This window comes from Gossypium hirsutum, chromosome D07 (genome assembly GCF_007990345.1).
Source record: "Gossypium hirsutum isolate 1008001.06 chromosome D07, Gossypium_hirsutum_v2.1, whole genome shotgun sequence".
NCBI lineage: Eukaryota > Viridiplantae > Streptophyta > Magnoliopsida > Malvales > Malvaceae > Gossypium > Gossypium hirsutum.
Window position 1 is genome coordinate 23,157,922 of NC_053443.1, and position 18,822 is coordinate 23,176,743.

Sequence of the window (18,822 nt, forward strand, 5' to 3'; positions counted from 1 at the left end):
CTAAGGTATGGTTCTACTTTGTTCGATATAAATTCATACCTATCACACATAGTTCCACTATTTCGATGGGTTGAATGCTTTTGTTGTAAACAATTAAGACAAAGAGGTCTATCAATGTTGGGAAAATTATTCTCAAAGAAATCCAAGATTGTGCTAGGAAAAAAGTAGGATCATTGATTACTTCACTTTGCTTGAGGGCCCAAGTTAAATCAAAGGAGAACCTGAAGGGCCGTTATGTTTAATGTTGCATAACAAGACATGATCTTGAAAGGTTAGTGGAGAATGTTGAACAGTTGAGCCAAATTGAACCGAATGAACCAAACGAACCAGAATCTAATGAGTCGTCAACCAAATCTGAACCAAAAGCTGACACAGTAAATGAGACAGAAGAAGTAGAATCTGAAGTCAAACCAAATAGCCTTGAAGTGAGAGTGGAACCAAATATTATTGAACTAGTTGATCCAAGTGTTAATCCTGATTTGACCATTCCTATGTTCACTTCTTCAAACACTATGAAGAAATCAAAATTTTCAATTATGATGGATATGTGCAAATTTATGCATAACCAACATTAGGCATAGTGGAAACATGCAAAAATTAGAGATGATTCCATAATGAATACTTTTAAAAATATCTCTAAAAATTTCATTCCTGAGTTCCTAGATCATATCTTTGAGTCATTGAAAGAAGAGGACGTGAATTCAAACGAGAACAAAAAGGCAAAGCAGTAAGATACAGAAGATGATTCATATGAATAAAAAGAGGGGAATTCCTTTTTCTTTAGTATTACTTTTAAGAATTTTATTTATTTTATTTTAGGAATATTTTTTATGTATAATAAAGTTAAATAAAGTGCAATTCATGAATAAACTAAGCCAATGCTCTTTCATTTATTTTGTTCTCTGGTAAAGAACATAGTAGTCTGGCAATGTAAATGTACATGTCTAAGGATTGGATTTAAAAAAAATACTGGTACTTAAGCAGTCTTCATGACTCACCTCTCTTTTCTGAGTCCTACCTAGTGTACAATTTTCATTCACTACTTTGTTATCTAGCAATGAGAACATTGCTTCTTTTTAAAGGGATTGAATGCCAATCTTGTATGGTTTTTAAATTTTTAAAATTTTCAACTTTCACATAAGTATGCTGAAATAAAATAATGCTTAGAAACAATTTTTATTAATAAGTTAGCTCATATGCAAGTATAGTTTCTGATTTTATTTAAGTTCTTGTTACATGTTAGCTTAGTTATCGTATGCTTGTATTTTTCATTAGTCTTATATAGTCATTTCCATTAAAACTTACTTTCCTTAGAAATAGACATCCATGAAGGTTTAAGTCTTTAGAATTGTCTTAGTAACTTTATTGAGGCGAATCCTAGGAGGCATAAGAATCTGAAGATGATTTAGACACATTTTCTTTGGATCGTTTGAGCCTTTCAAGCTTACCATATGAAATCAACCCTTGAAACCTTAGTTTGAGCCATATAGCCTGTTTTATTGTTATTTACCTAGTAATAAGCTACCATATTACCATCTTTTAAATTTTTACCCTATCTTGGACCACTCTTAACTATACTTGTCTTGGTGATACAAATTTGGGGGGGGGGAATTTAGAAAGATGTACATATTTGAAAAAAAAAAGAGAAAATAAAAAATATCTACTCAAATTTTGAGATATATTGTTGAACAAAAAGAAATATATAATGTTGAGCTATTTATTAGAAAAAAGAGATTGTGATCATTAACTTCATTGCTGCATGATTATGTAAAAAGTTGATTCTTTGTAAATATTGTGCAAGATTGCCCTAAATTTTTTTCTTTGCATGAAACATTGCTCAGGACGAGCAGTGAATTAAGTTTAGGGGTGTGATACGTTTAATTTATATAGATTTATTTAGCACATTTTTACTTATAATTTATGTAAATTCTGAGCATGTGGGTAGCTAGTTGAGTCATTTAATTCATATTAAGACACTAGATATAATTTGAGTGAAGTTTGTAAATTTATACAATTTAGTATTAATTTCACATAATTTTGCTATTTTATGCTTCATGTTAATTTTTATTCAATTTGCTGCAGATTGGACTACTAAATCAATTCATGTTGGAGACAATAATATCATATATGAACACAAGTTAATTTCTACCTAACTTGAAGATGGTTTCTGAAAAGAATGAAGACTTTTCTCAATTGGGTTGTCAAAACCGTCCAATAGAGGGAGTGAATGGCCCAAATTCAACAACGGCATGAGAGCAGTCCAAAATAGCTTTGGGAGACTTAATTTGAAGGTCCCTACATGTGCAAAGAAATCACAAATCAGCCCCTAACTTCCACCTTCATTATTGTCCAACCGATGCCACAAATCAAGCAAGAATCAAGAAAGAAAATCGAGAAAAAATCAAGTCACACTCCACATTCCATAGCCGACTAAGCAAGGGAGCGATTCAAGGAATTTCCAAGCTATTTTTAGCTAACTCCCATGCTATCCCTCTACTATAAATACTACCTTCATTTCACTTCTCAAACATCACTCAATATTCATTCACCTTTCATTCATAACATTCTCTTCTCCTTTCCACGCATAAGTCTTCCCAATTCCCCATTTCCTTTAGCTAGCATTTTCGTTGAGGAAAATCACTTTTGGTCGGCCATTTTAAGGAGCATTTTGCAAAGGAGCAATCATGAGAATTAGAGGAAGCCACCACGTTAAATTTTCAGAGAATAGTCGAAATCATCAAGAGTTTCTTCTTTCCCATTCTTTAATTTTGTTCTCAATTATTCAACATGTTTGCAAATTTTTTTCATGCTTTCCCATTAAGAATGATGACTTAATTTTGATTTGGCTAGAATGATTGAATTAATTTGATGAAGTTCATTTGATTCTTGTTTATGATATTCTGTGCCTCAGTTGTTCATGCTTCCAATTAAAATCATTTATGTATTTCATGCATTAAAACATATTTGAATGCATTAGAATTAATTGATTAATCCTGACAAGATGACAATTTATGGACACGATAATTGAAAGGTGCTTACTTAATTTAGACCCTAATCCGATTAAATTAAATATTTGTAATAACTCGAGAGAGCTCTATTACCTTAAATAACTTTAGGTTTGTGTGATTAAATTGTTTCAAACCTAATCCATCCTTGTTAGTCACATAAATTCTAAGGAATCCTTCGTTAAATATGGAAATAAAAATATTCATGTTTTTTCTAAGTATAAGATTTTGAAAGAACTTATATTAGATTCTAAGTTAATGAACGATTGAGTTGCCATGGAATTTTTCCAGAATATTGCTAAACATGATTGTAATAACCCAAATTTGCCCGGCCCACATATATTGCAAAAAAATAAAAATAAATAAAAAAATAAAAAAGCTAAATAAATTAAAAAGTCCGATAATATTAGTTCAGATACAATCCAATACAATAAGCCTGATTTCTAAATACCAAGGCCCAAAGTATCAAACCTGAAATAGACCCCAAACCCAATTTTCATAACCCGATTATAATGACCCAAAATGCCCAAATTCAAAAACCCTAGGGGATTCTAGACTATTCTGGTGCAGCAACAACGGTGGTCCTCTGCTCCTGCATCGTAGACAAATTCGAACCAGAACCATGTGCGTGTTGTACCTTCGCGCGTATGCGCCATCTCCACGCTAGTAAATACCTGCAACGAATGCACACAAACAAGCAGCAGGCAAAAGAAGCAAAATAACATAAAGTGCCAGTGAATAAATAGATTTATTTTATTTTATTTACTGTAATTTCATTCGATTTTGGCTATCAAAGGGACAAAAGAATATGTACTAAGGATCTTATTTTTTACACGGATTAAATACAAAAAAAAAGAATATTCAAAGAAAAATTCGAAAGGTGATTGAAATTTTGCTTCACATATGGTTTTCTTCTCTTTTTTTTTTCTTTCGGTTTAGTTTCTATGATTGTTTAGTTTTTTATTTGAGTAGAAATGGAATAAAAGAAAGAGATTAGGGAGTATAAACATACCTAGTAGCCGAGTTCTTGCTCTCTCCGCAGTCATCGGAGTTGAAGCGTGGTCCGAGGGCTATTGGACGACGAATCGTCAAAATAGAAAATGTCATCTGTTTCTTTTAGGTTTCTTGAAAAGTGAAGAAGATTTTTTTAGGTTTTTAGCCTTTAAACATGAAGATAAAACGCCGTCGTTTGGAGCCAATACGGTGGCTTTGAAACGACGTTGTTTGGACCTGGTCCGGGTAGGATCCGCGCATGTTGGATTAACTGGTCTATTTGTTCATCAGGTCCCTTTCATTTTGGGGAGATTTTAATTGTATTTTTCTTTATTTTTCAATTTGTACAGTGTATTTGATTTAGATTTCATTTCGATCCTTATTTAAAACGGCATCGTTCTCACTATTTAGATTTGAGCATTCAAACTTTGCATTTAATTATTATTTTAGTCCCGTCGAGTTTAATCAATCATCAATTTAGTTCGAATTTGTGTATTTTATCCTTTTAATTTGGTATTTAATTAGTTCTCTTAGCATTTTTTTAATATAATAAATCTTGTTTTGATATATTATTTTTGAAAAATTAACGTTAGCTCAATATTTAACTTTAGATAGTATTTTTTAAATTCACTATTATTATAGTTTAAAGCATAATAAGTTATTATTTTAGATTGTTACTAATATTTTTGAATTCATCATACACTAATATTTTGAATCTATTGTATATATTTATTTAATTTTGGTTTTACTTTTTTTTTATTTCTAATTTTATTTAAACTCCAATTTTAAATTCATTGATATTATTGTAATTATTGATTATCATTTTCAAATTTATTTCAAAATACTATTATACAATGTTGATATTATTTTATTTCAAGTCTATTTTGAGATCATGTATAAATCTTTTTTAGACCGTTTGACATAGGATACGTTAGGCGTAATTCCTCTTTTATTATTTTGGGTGTATTTTAGAAAATTGTACATTAATTTCTTTGATGTTTGGTTGTCAATATTGGCATTTGTATAATATTATTAAAACAATTGTTGTTATTCTTATTTGTATTTATCTATTGCTTGTTTGTTACTTCTTAGTATGTGTTTGAATTATCATTTATCTTTTACATTACACATCAATTATGTTACATTTGTTTTTCTTAAAATGTGTTTTGATAAAGCATTACAACCATTCTATCTCATAATTTTCAAAAAGGCTTGGTGTTCATAGTTTTCTAGAGAATTGTGCCCTAACTTACTAGGCTTCAATTATTCTCGATGAATTTGGATAGCCAAGTGCTTATTTTGGTAAAACCATACAATTGTAAAATAAAGCTTTTTGAGACTTCAAAATGTTGGATCCTAACTTACTGGATATGGCATTTTGCTATCTCGATTTTAAAATAAAGGCAATATTTGGTGTTTAGGAATTTCGAGAAACTAAACCCTAACTTATTGGATTCTGATTTCTTGTTTGACCTAAATGACCAAATAACCTTCTCAAAATGCATGAATTTTAAAATTTAGAAATTAAACAAAGACATACTTAATTTTGACGATTGAATTGTTGCACCCTAACTCACTGAGTGTGATAATTTATTTCTTCGAAATGAGTGCGTCTTATCATTGAATTTGGTTTATTCAAATTTAAACTTCGAAGGATCGAATTTTAGAATCTTTTCAAAATTTCGACACTAAGACATTAAACAATCAATTCGGTACCAATTTTGGGCGTACGAGGGTGCTAACCCTTCCTCGTGCGTAACCGACTCCCGAACTTATTTTCTCAAAATTCGTAGACCTAAAATCGTTTTCAAGGTGATCCGATGACACCTCATTAAAAGATCGGTGGCGACTCCCATTTTCATATTTTTAAAAGTCGAATTCCGTTTTCAAATCAAATTTAAAAATGGTTTCGACAATGATGAAAAATGAATTAAGTCAAAGGTTGTAATTATCCTAGCCTATTCATGTTATTATTGTTAACTCATGAAAAATGCTGCTAAACTTCACCTTGCATTTAATTTCCTTTCCATTTAGGTTAACTTGCATTTAGTTAGTTAATATATTTTGACACCTCTCACTCAAAATTATTGTGTTTTTCTTAACCAACTTTTGAATAGTAATTTTAAATTTATCAATTTAAACATAGTCCTTGTGGAGACGATAGCTTTTATACTTACTTATTATTTGATAATGACTGTGTACACTTGCACATTTCATCGTGAACCAACCCTGCCCTATACTCGGGTTGCAGTGTTGTTTGGATTACCCTTTGGTAATCCACCATGTTTGTTATACCTTTTCTTTCAAGGTGAAACACATCCGTCCAAAGAGAATCATTCTGGCCGATGACTTCTATCAAATGGATATCTCATTAACCAACTTGATTTTACAATATCTCATGTAAGGGTTTGCTTACGAAACTAACTCAATGGTGGTTATACCAGTGGTAGATTCTTTTTTAACAAGAATAGTCTTATCAAACATATCTGTCACATGGTACCCTTGGTGGTACATTTCTCTCTCATACCAAATTTATCGAACGCCTTCTAGCACCCTTAATGACAGATTCTCATATGAAATCCTTGGATTCATCTTCTCTCGCTTGTATCTACTCTATTCATTACTGGCACGCCATTTCCTTTGTTTAAACCTTGTTGGGTTACCACCCATATGCCCTTTTGGCTTTTGGATCAATGTATTAGTGGATTGTTTCCTTTTCTACTTCTTTTTCCCTCTTCGACGAATTCCCCAATAATCTGTTGGCGTACTATCAGTTTTTTCATTAGTTATATTTTTCTTCCATCCCTTTTTCCTTGTTTGTAGAATTTCCTACATTACTCTCCTGGTTATACACTTATTTTTACTGTCTTGACGGACTCTTTTAAGTTGCCACAATCGAGCTATGGTGTTACGTAACATGATCCCATGTTTAATGTCCTGACGCACTACCCTATGTTTAGTGTCTTCGCAGAATCTACATGCTGCCATAGTCGAGCTATGGTCTTTTGTCAAGTTCCATATTTATTGTCTTAGTGGACTTCATTTTTTCCATAGTCGAGCTATGGCCTTAAACAATATACCTTGTGTTTACTATCCCGCTGGGCCTTATATGCTGCTATAGTCGAGCTATGATGTTACACAATATACCTCGTGTTTACTATCCTGACGGACTCCATATGTTGCCATAACTGAGCTATGGTATTACACTCTAAACCTTTTTTGAGGTGCCGCCCCAAAGAATCTTATTGTCGTCGTAGTGTCGCCCTATAAAGCTTACTGACTACCATCATGGTGTTGCTGTATGGAACCTAATATTCGTCAATATAATCTTATCTCATATCAACCTTGATGCTTGAACTCCAATGTGTCCCCCTGGTAAAGCCTGAAGCTTCGCACATCATGGTTTGCTCCTAGCAATCCTAATTGGCAAAATCGTAACGAAATTCCAATTTTCTTTTTCCTTATTCCTTTGCCCATTCCTTTATTCATCGTCCAAACCTTGATGCTCGAACACCACAGTGTCCCCCAAATTGTTCCTAATTTTTTGGTTTAAGGGAAATCGAGTGTGACATTTTGAATTGGAACTATTAGAAGATAAACGTACTACTATTACTAACTCAAGCAGTAAGGGAGAAATGTTATACCATAAACAATGGGAACGAACAAACAAATTGAACATTATGTTTTTATGAATGACTATTATCAACAACATTAAAACCACAATTCTACAAATTGAAAACACAAAGTAACCATATAAAAATAATAAAACAAGTAAAACTTATGAATATACACACATGTTTTACATATACATATTTAAATAGAAGAAAATCAGAATAACTTATTTGTGTTTGATAAGTTGTTGATCAAAGCCTTAAATTCAAAGTACCTCAATCCATGTCAAGCCTCTTTTACGTGGTCAAATGCAATACGGTCCTATCAGGGCATATATTCAAAGTACAAGGAAAAATTAGGAACAAATTGGACATGGTTGAAATCCAATTTTGGTTTAGTTGGATTAGAACCAATCGGCCCCTTAGTAGGCTCCTCTATTACAGGGCATTCTCGAAAAGCATGATTAAGAGTCTCAACAGCCCCTCCACATCTAGGACAATCAGTACTACTCACCAATCTTTTGTAATACAAAGTAGTTAGAGTAGGGATGAAATTCTAAGAGATCCTCTAGATAGTGATTTTAATTTTAGTAGGGCGTTTTAAATTCCATAATTTTTTTAGCAAAAATCCCTAATGGCATTCTGTAAGTCACTATCATTAGGATCTGAGGTACCTTCTTGTAATAGTTTATAGGCACTGCGCACTGAGAATTCCCCTGATGGCTTACCTCTCCACACCGGCATGTCTTCGTGTCTCTCATTCGTCAAAGGGATACACAAGATCTTAGTCACCTCAACTTTCGAAAAGGTATTAACAATTACCTCATTTTTTCCATTTTCTACATTTGTTATCAATCAAATCTGCAACCATGGATACATTGACACTATTAATACTGCTACATAATTTATAATCAACTGCCCCGGGTATCCAAGTATCCTCGGTTACTGAAATCTTCTCACCCTTACCAACTCTCCATCACAACCCATCTTTAGAAGTCCCTCTGCTGCCCAAATGCTCTTCCAAGTGTAGGAAGGAAGACTCCTTAATCTGGCATGTAAAAAATCAAAATTCAGATAATACTTGGCTTTTTAATACACAAGCTAGCAAAGAATTTAGAAAATTAATGAGACGCCATCCCTGTTTTGCTAATAAGGCTATGTTGAATTTTGCTAAGCTTCGAAAACTGAAACCCCGTATCTTCTTTCATTGCACATAGATTTATATATTCACCCCAGTGAATTCTCTTCCTCACATGCCCTTTTTGCCACCAAAACCTCACCATAATACTCTCCAATTCCCCACACATATTCTTTGGTAACAAAAAATAATACATTGAATACGTCGAAATGGCTTGTAAAATAGATTTTATGAAAACCTCCTTGCCACATTGCGATAAAAATCTTCTGCTCTAACCATCAATCCTTTTCTTAAAACGATCCTTTAGAGTTTGAAATGACACCTTTTTTCGTCTCCCCACCATATTAGGTAGTCCTAAATATCTTTCTGGATCATTCAAGTATCTAACACCTAGTAGACGTGAAATCAAAACTCTATCTTCTTCTGATGTATTGGACCTATTAAAGACTGTTGATTTTTCAAAATTAACACATTGCCCTGAACATGACTCGTATTCCTTTAAGATCACTTTTAAGATCTGTGCTCTTCTATCAATTACTTCTCCAAAAGAAATCAATCATCCGTACAATACAGACATCCAACACTTTCTAAAAACGATTAGCTACCACTTTGTATAAGACTTTGCAAAAGCTAATTGGCCTAAAATTCATCAAGTGCGTTGAATGTAGAGTTTTAAGAATTAGCACTATATTGGTAACATTCATAGAATCGATTTCCTTACCTTTATTTAGGACACCCAAACAGTAAGAGTTTATACCGTTTCCCACTATATGCCAACATCTTTGAAAAGATAAAGCCAAGAAACCATCAACTCCTGGCACCTTTATTGGAGCCATACCTTTCACTACCACATATACCTCATCTTCCATATATTTTTCCGTTAGCATTATATTTGCATCATTTGAAATACATCACTCCAACCTCGATAGTAGATGCTCCGTATCATTTATCCCACTTGTCGAGAACAGATTTTTAAAAAATCTCCTAGCTATTACCTCTATTTCCCCCTCATCTCTAGTTTCCCTCCCATATTCAAGCTTCAAACACTTAATAGTGTTCATTTTTCTATGACGAGAAGCAAAGCTATGAAAAAAAATCGTGTTCTTTTCCCCTAATTTTAATCAATTAGAACATTCTTTGTATTCCCAAAAAGCTTCGTCCTTATCTATCTCCAAATTAAGCTAAAGTTTAGTGTCAATAAGTTCTACTAGGTTGTCATTACCCTCTCTTTGTCCATCATCTATTCTAGTTTCTTAATGAGATCCCTCTTTAGTTCATCCCTTCCATTCCTAATAAAGCTCACCCATTTACCCAACCCCTTTCTTATACTCTCTAATTTAGCAAAAATATCACATGAAGTAGATTCCTAAATTTGTTTAACCTCCCCCTCAAACAATTCCTCCAATGTCCACCATGCTTCGAATCAAAACCTTTCCTTCCTCAATTTTCTCTATTCCAGCTTCGTAAAAATAAAAAGTGAGCAATGATCTGAATACGAATATGAAAAATGTTGAATCATTTCACTTGAGAACATATTCATCTACTTAGCGTTTGCTACCCTTCTTCTAGCCTCTCTCTTATATTAGTTTCTGAAAAATTCCCCCTTTTCTTATGTAAACCGTGTTCCAGTATAGCCAGCGTCCGTTAATCGACATTCTTTTAAGACTTCCCAAAACACCTCCATTCTCCTTTCCTCCCTTGGCACCCCCAACCTTTTCAAAGGAATACATGATCTCATTGAAATCACCACACACTAGACAAGGTAACTCCTAGGAACATCCTAAATTCCTTAGTACATTCCATGAATCATTCCTTCCACTCACAAATGGGGCTTCATAAAAACTTGTGAACCTCTATTCTCTTTCTTCATCAGTCCTTTGAAAAACAACATCAATATAATTTTTGGAGAAACTCCTTAAGTTAATTATAGTAGACTCTTTCGAAGCCAAACAGAAGCCCCCTCTTGAACCATCAGCCGAAACATCAATCCCATTTAAGAAACCACACCACTTTTTCACATTCTCCATTTGTTTATAATCTAATTTAGTCTCCATAAAGAAGACCACCTAGGAATTATACACATTTAGCATATGCTGAAGTCTTATTATAGCCCGTGGAGTCCCCAAACCACGGATATTCCAACACAGTATTTTCATTGTGACTAGTTGCCTTGCCTCTTAGCAGCCGTCGATAAAAAGGTAATCTCGTTCCAACAATCTTCCATCTTTAACCCTCAACAAATTGGTCATCTTCGAACCACCGTGATTTCCATTCCCTCTTTTCGATCTTTTCTTTCCATCACCACCTTTTATTAGACAATCCTCTAAATCATGTTCAATATCCATTTGGTCCTGTATCTTATAAGAATTCCCTCGCATATATTCCAAATCACCCTAAAGTTTAACCCCCAAAACAAGGTTTATCCGCCATCCTGAAACCCTCTTCTCCTCTCGAGATTCTTATCTCGATCTCTAATGATCTATTCCATTTTCCTTTATCCCCCATTGCCTTCCTCCCTTAACCATATACTTCCTATTGTGATAGCTCTCATTGACTGCGCTTTTAGCAACAAATCCCATCCCATCTCTATAACTCCTCCTTTTGCCATTCTAATTTGACAGAATGAGTCATTATCTCCCAAACTACCACAATAAAAGCAAAACAATGTCAACCTTTCATATTTAAAACTAACGTAAGAGCACTTGCCTTATGAGAACATAACCCTATTTTTTCGCTTCAAAAGACGTTGAACATCCATCTGCACCCAAATTCTCATATAGTTCTTTAATCCCCTTCCTAAGCTTTTGGTATCATATTCCAAAAACTTACCAATAGCTTTAAAGAAAAAACTCAGAGGTACATTATGCACTTGTACCCAAAAACACGCATATATTAATGGTACCTTAAGTGGACCTTCACCATTCTCCAACTGATGGATCACCAAAAGATTATTGTTAAAAGTCCATGGAGCCCCATTTCGCACTCAGTCGAGATCCATCTTGTGAAAAAATTGAAACATAAATCTTCACTCCCCCAGATTTATGATATGGACCCCTCTCATAGGGTGCCAAAGATTCGCCATTGTGCTCCTCATGGTCAGGAAATGGATCGCACTTGCTGTGAGAAAACACCTTACCAAACAGAGATCATAAATATCCTTTGCAGTGTCAGACACATTGTGTGCCTGTAAAATCTCTTCTTCTTTATCATCCAAAGAAAGCTTCGCCAAACCATTTTCCATCCCAAAGATTCCCAAACTGGAAAAAAAAAAAGACTACCCCTGACAAACACAACCGTTACTTTCACAAAATAGAGACTAGAAAAACAAAACCCTAATAAATTAAAAACATGCTAAAATAATAGACCAGAGACGTGCTAGAGTAACAGACCTTTATCCAGCCATTTCTCATTTATAAATGACTTAAGGGTAAAAAAAGCCCACAATAAAAAAAATCAATTGAGGCCTTATGAAAAAAAGTGCACCAAATTGAGCTTTTAGTAACCCCCCTAAAAAATCAATTAACCCATTCCGTTAACGGGAATTGTCAATTGACCAGTTTGACCATTAACCTCGTTGACATGGTTGATGAAAGCCACCAGAAACTGTTAGGTGGCAATATACTGACATAGCATGCCACATCAACAAAAAATAAAAAAATATTTTTTTCAAAAAAAATTATTTAGAAAAATTAAAATGCACGTGTAAAATGAATTTGAACAAATGGTTACCCAAATTCATTTTGGATGAATGTAAAACTAAAAAACTTCAAAATTATAAAAATTCCAAGAAAACATATAAAAATTTAAAATGTGCAAAAAAACTCAAAAAAAATTATTATTTATTAAAAATTCTAAATATATATATAAATTCATATTGAATATACATATGCTGAATCAAGCCGATGGTGCAATAATAAATAACTTTTGTTAAAATATATTTGTACGGAATTCAAAAAATTTATTATTTATTGAATGAATGTTATTAAACAAAGTCATAATTTCCCGTGCACTGATGTCGCAGCTCAACCTCTCGTTTATTCAAAATTTCCTGTGCACAATCATTGCTAATTCCTGATACAGCAGCTATCAAAGTCGTACCGAAGTTGATAAAATCATCCTCATGGTGATTGGCTCTTTATGCAATGGCACATTTGTACTTTGAATCATTTCCTATCCTCTTTGCATCTTTTGACTTGGTACTTTTTCTCCTTATCTTTTACTTTCAGTGTGTCTAGTGCTGAATATGCATTCAAGCACAAGAAGGATAATCACAAATCTGTAATGAGATGGGTCGTAAACATGTTTCAGATATGGCATCACTTATAAGGTTAACTATCTTTTACAGTCTTTTTGCCATTGCAAATGGGACATGAATTTAACGATCCCAATTCTATAAGTGCTTCCACTTTTGGAAGCTATGACTATTACCAATATGAATTTTTATATATTTTTATAATTTTTAAGCAATAATAATTCAATTTTAGTTTTTGCAGATTTCAAATGTTTATATATTTTTTAGAATTTATTATATGATTTTTATTTTTATTTTATAATTTTTGAAGTCTTTTCAGTTTTGTACTCATCCAAAATGAATTTAGGCAACCATTTGTCTCGATTCATTTTATATGCACATTGTAATTATTTAAAAAAGATTTTATTTTTTAAAAATATATATATATTTTGCTGACATAGCATGTAACATCCTTGACATCCCTCGAGATGTGAACAATGTCAATTCGGGTTGGCATGTGTTAAATTTTTTGAAGTAGATAAAATAGTAATTATTATTATTATTATAAGCAATTAAAAATACTTTTGAATTTTAAGGGATGGACTAAATTGTAAATGAGTGAAAATGATGGGGTAAAAGTGTGAAAGTTAAAAAAAAGGCTAGATTACATGGATGGGAAATAGAGGGAGGACTAGAAGTGCAATAATATCAAGAAAGTACAAAAAATAATGGATGAGATTGAGAGTGAATAGCTACCATTTTTTTAGAGGGATAATGATTACATTTTTGTTTAATTAAATATTATAAAAAAAAGAAGAGAAAGTGAAACGATATTTCTAATAGAAAGATGTAGAAAAAGGAAGAAAGGTCAATATTATCATCTTTTCTATCTTTTCTCTCATGTCTTTTGCTCCCTATTTTTACCAAGTTTTCTTTTCTTTCATCTTAATCTCTTTTCCATTTTAACTCTTTCAAGCTTTAAATTTCAACTGTTTTTCATAGATTCTTAGTGAAATCAAGAGAATAACTTTATGGCCAGCTAAGTTTTATGTGAATTTAGCTAAATTTCATAGTTGAGGAGAGAGAATAAAAGAGTTTGGAATTTTGAGTAAGGTTAAGGTGAGAATGATAAAGTTTTATTGTAGCGCTTCATATTTATCTCATCAAAATACATGGAAATAGTAAGTGATTTTTGTTTTGATATTAAATGTTGTGTATGTGTTGTGCTAATGAAGAGAAAGAGAACATGAGTGAACATCAAGTTGGTGATAAAGGCAAAGAAATAGCAAATGAGTTAAGGAAGAAGGAAGGGGTTCATTGTAAGCAAATTTGTTGTAAGTATATCAAGAATTTTACTTTACCTAATTTAAACCCTAAATGAAATTATGATAAATTGTTTTAGTAACATTTGTGAGATAAGTTTGTAGTTGAAAATGATGATATGTATTTTGAAAATTATTTGAAAGTAAAATGGTATTCCTATAATGAATTGAAAAGTGTATGTGTAGTGAAATTAGAGAAAAAGGCTAAATTGCAAAGAGTGTAAAATTTAGATATTTGGAATAGATATTGACATGGAGTAATTAACTGAAACGTTGAATGTTGAAAAAATAGATGTCAAGTGAAATTTGATGAATGGTTGATTCTAAACATATAAGGACTAAATTGTAAAAATAATAAAATTTGAATTATTTTCTTTGTTGAGAAATGTAAATAAATTGTATAGTTTAAATGCCCAAATAGACAAAATGAAAGCTACTAGGATATAAATGACATGTCATTAGGAAAATTTCTATGTGCGCAAGTGATAGTGACACAACGGTGTATCTGATAGTAGCACTATAGTGCATGTGTTTGTGGCACTTCGGTGCAAAGTGACATCTCCACATCCATGCAAATAATAGTGGCACTTTGGTGAAAATTATCAACATTTCTAGATATCCTATATGTTCTATTAATTCTACATTTAGGCAATAGAATTACAAGGTAAGTATACTTAAAAATTGCATTGGTAAGTAGCTTGTAACTTGTTGAATTGGTACCTTACTATAGTTATTATTGAAACAGAATTGTGTGTGATGATAGTGATTCGTGATAGTTATATATATGTTTATATATGTGTATTTGTATGTGTAATGAATTAATTTAAATGCAAAGTTTAATTCTTGTGCTTATTTAGCTCTTGTGAGCTTAGCATGTTTCAAGAAAATAAAACTCTAGATACAAAACTCCAACATGCTATAGACCCTAAATGGCATGCCAATTATATCCTAACATCTCACTAAGTCTACTAGGACAATTAATATAAGTTCATATATTATTTTCCAAATTTCCACATGTATATGTCATGGGATGCGGATAAAAGGTTGTAACTAATGTAGAAAGAGAGTCTTATGGAAGTCAATTGATTAAATGGGGCTCATTCAACCCGCTTGAGTTGGCCCGATTTGTGGAACATGTGGAGAAACCCATCTACTTGAAGCCTTGGTGGCCTAGTAAGCTCTAAAGGTAAATTAGGTCTACCTTGGGAAATATGGAAAGTAATTTTAAAAAATTTGTGATCTGATAAGGTTTGATTTGTAATATTAAAGGATCATGTAAATCTCTTAATAATCTCAATTGTAGATAGACTTCAATTTTGACCGTCGATGTAAAGCAAATTGAACTGTTAGATTTGGAGGAGCTCAACTATAAATAGAGGCATTCCCTGTAACAACCCAGTTTTGACCCTAATCGGAATAGTGGTTTCGGGACCACAAATTCGAGTCAGAAAAATATTTTAATATTATTTTTTTAGTCTACAATATGTTAATTTATATGTGTGAAAATTTCGTGTGAAAATTTTATCGTTGGTGTGCTCGATTTAATTAAAAGGATTTAATCGTGTAAAATGCAAAATTAGCATGCTATATGCAAAGGTACCTATTTGCTATCATTTTTATTATATGGAGTCCTTATGTTGTAATTTAATCATTAGAATTATGCATGGACAAAAATAGACAACCATTAAATAGTTTTCTAATTAAATCATTAAGGTTAAAATTGTAAAATGTATATTAATATGTATTAAATAAATAAATAATGGCCATGCATGTGTTCATCTTTCTTGGCCGATTCTAAGAAGAAAAAATAAAGCTTTGGAAGCTTTAAACATTAGGCACCTTTGGGAGCTTAATTCGGGTATGTGTTTTGTTTAGTTTTCGATAATTTTTACGTTTTTGATATCGTTGCTTTGTGTTCTTCAAAACCCATGTTTTAATTTTGTGAATTGTTGATGATTTTGAAATGTGCCATTGATGAATGCTTTGACTTTGTGATAGTTGATGATGAAAAATGAAAGATATGTGATAGATTAATATGTTTTGTATTGGAATTTTTAGTGAAATTGAGTAAATAGGGCTAAATTGTGAAATTAAATTTTTGGGGGACTAAAATGTGAAATAAATGCAATGTGTGGACTTGTATGAGAACCATGAATATTCTGCCCTTGTGTGGTATGGGCAAATTTTGTATAAATTGTGTTTTATGCAATAGGGAGTAAATTGCAAAAAGGTGTAAATATTAGGGGCAAAATAGTAATTTGCCAAATTATGTGTTTTTGGATTAAATTGAATGTGTTAATAAATAAATTATCTTATTTTGAATATATTTAGATCGAGAACTAAAGAAATCGGAGTTAGATCGGGGAAAAGCCAAATTAGTCGAATAATCGTTCGATTTCGATTTTCCATCGTCCGAGGTAAGTCTATTAGCTATTTAATTTTATTAAATCAGTATATGAGTATGAATATCAATGGTATGTGTGTTGAGTTGAATTTAAAAGTATAAAAATTGGAATTGAAAGTATGAAATTATGTATATATATATGTTAGATTCGAATGACTATGAATATGCAAATATGCATATGAATGTCCTTGAAATAAATTTAGGTATGAACATATATGTACAAATTATATTCGAATATACATGTATATACATGTAAAATTTGTTGTATTGAAATTAGGTATGAAATTACAAAGGTATGAGATATATTCGAACATATGTATGTGTGTGCGAATAAGGTGTGAATTTAGTATAAAATAGTTGTATAAGTTGGAGTGAATAAGTATGTGTACTTATTAATAAATATTTATATTGAGTATAAGTATGAAATTATATTTATATATATATGTTAAATTCGAATATGTATGAGTATATAGGTATATGTTCTTGTTTCGAATATAAGTATAGAGTAATATATGTTTGTTAGATTCGAATATGCATATATGTACATGTATAAGGTCCTGTATTGAGATGATATATGAAATTGTATGGGTATATATGGAATTCAAATGTTAAAGGTACCTAGTATATTATAAGTTAAATTTTATGATATTAGAAGTGGAATCTAAAGTATGAGGTTATATATACATAAATATGTTTCGGTTGAATTATTGAGTTATTTAAGTTAGATTTGATGATTGGGATTTATATTTATCCATGTGTTTTTTTTAAGATATAAGTTATGAATATTTAGCTGAATTTTGTGTGGATTTTATATACAAATAAGAGATACAACTTCTGTGAATTGAGATTTTTTTGTTAAAGCTCAGTATCAATCGAATTTATTGCCAGTGAAATTATTCAGACTATATGTCTAGCAGGCTAAGTGCCGGTGAACCGAATCAGGCTATAAGCCTAGCAGGCTAAGTGCCGGTGAATTGAATCAGGCTATAAGCCTAGCAGGCTAAGTGCTGGTGAACTGAATCAGGCTAAGTGCCAGTGAACTGAATTATACTTTAAACCTAGCAGATGAAATGCTAGTGAATCTGTTTAAATTAAGTGATTATATGCATTGGGTATAAAAATATATATGCTTTTGATTATATGTAATGGAAAATATATGAACATTTGTTTCAATGTGTTTGATGAGTGTATAAACGTTTGAATCTTTGTGATTATTGAGTATGTACATATATTGGTTGTCATGAAATTGTTGGATATATATATATGAACGCATTCGGCATATGTGGATTATAAGTGTATATGTGTATTCGGCACTTGTAATTGATAAGTATAAAAATATGCTATTGGTATATGTATTTTGGAAAATTATATATAAATGGATCCGATGAAGTGCGAGCAAAAAAAAATACACTAGAAATCAGTATATGCAGTTAATGATTATGTTGGTAACTTGATTATACGCATATAATGTCTATACATATGTTGTTTATGTGTATTAGTTAAATATACATTCTTTTATATGTATTTTAGATATGCTATAAACTTACTACGCTATGAAAGCTTACTTTGATTGTTTTTGTCCATTTGTTTTATAGATTTTGGAGACGCGTTACGAGCTCGGGGATCATCAGCATAGTCTATCACACTATCGACTTCTTTTGGTATTTTGTTAAAATTTTGAACTCGACCTTATGGCATGTATAGGTTTGAATATGATTTTGGTTAGATTTGGATTGTAAAATATAAATAGCCATGAGAAAATGGTTTAATTTCCATGTTTGTGATCAGTTTGGTTTTAAAAAAAATGGTTGTGTTTGTTTGGTTATGCCTCGTAACCCTAATTCAGCGACGGATACGAGTTAGGGGTGTTACATTCCCCCTCATTTATATTTATCTCATTCAATACTTAATTCTTCGGTAATAGAATACTATGAGAGCATTTACTCAAACACCTTGTGAGTGTTGCTTTCTTGTGGCCATTTTTGTTCTCTCGTTGGTTATTTGAGTTGCATCTGGCTTTATTTTTTGTGCCTTAGAGAATTTCTATTTTTAATTATCACTTTGTAAGGTTAGGCTGACTTAGGTGAATTCGAGCCCAAGAAATCGCCTAAGGTAGCA

General features: G+C 31.9%; 1 long non-coding RNA gene across 1 annotated transcript; it reads left to right on the forward strand.

Annotated features, from left to right (window-relative positions):
- The first annotated feature begins 13,874 nt into the window (after nucleotides 1–13,874).
- On the forward strand, nucleotides 13,875–18,477 carry LOC121219099 (uncharacterized). Its single transcript, XR_005915803.1, has 4 exons — nucleotides 13,875–14,097; nucleotides 14,214–14,312; nucleotides 16,632–16,717; nucleotides 18,300–18,477. It is a non-coding gene; the product is annotated as an uncharacterized lncRNA (long non-coding RNA).
- Nucleotides 18,478–18,822: the final 345 nt, after the last annotated feature.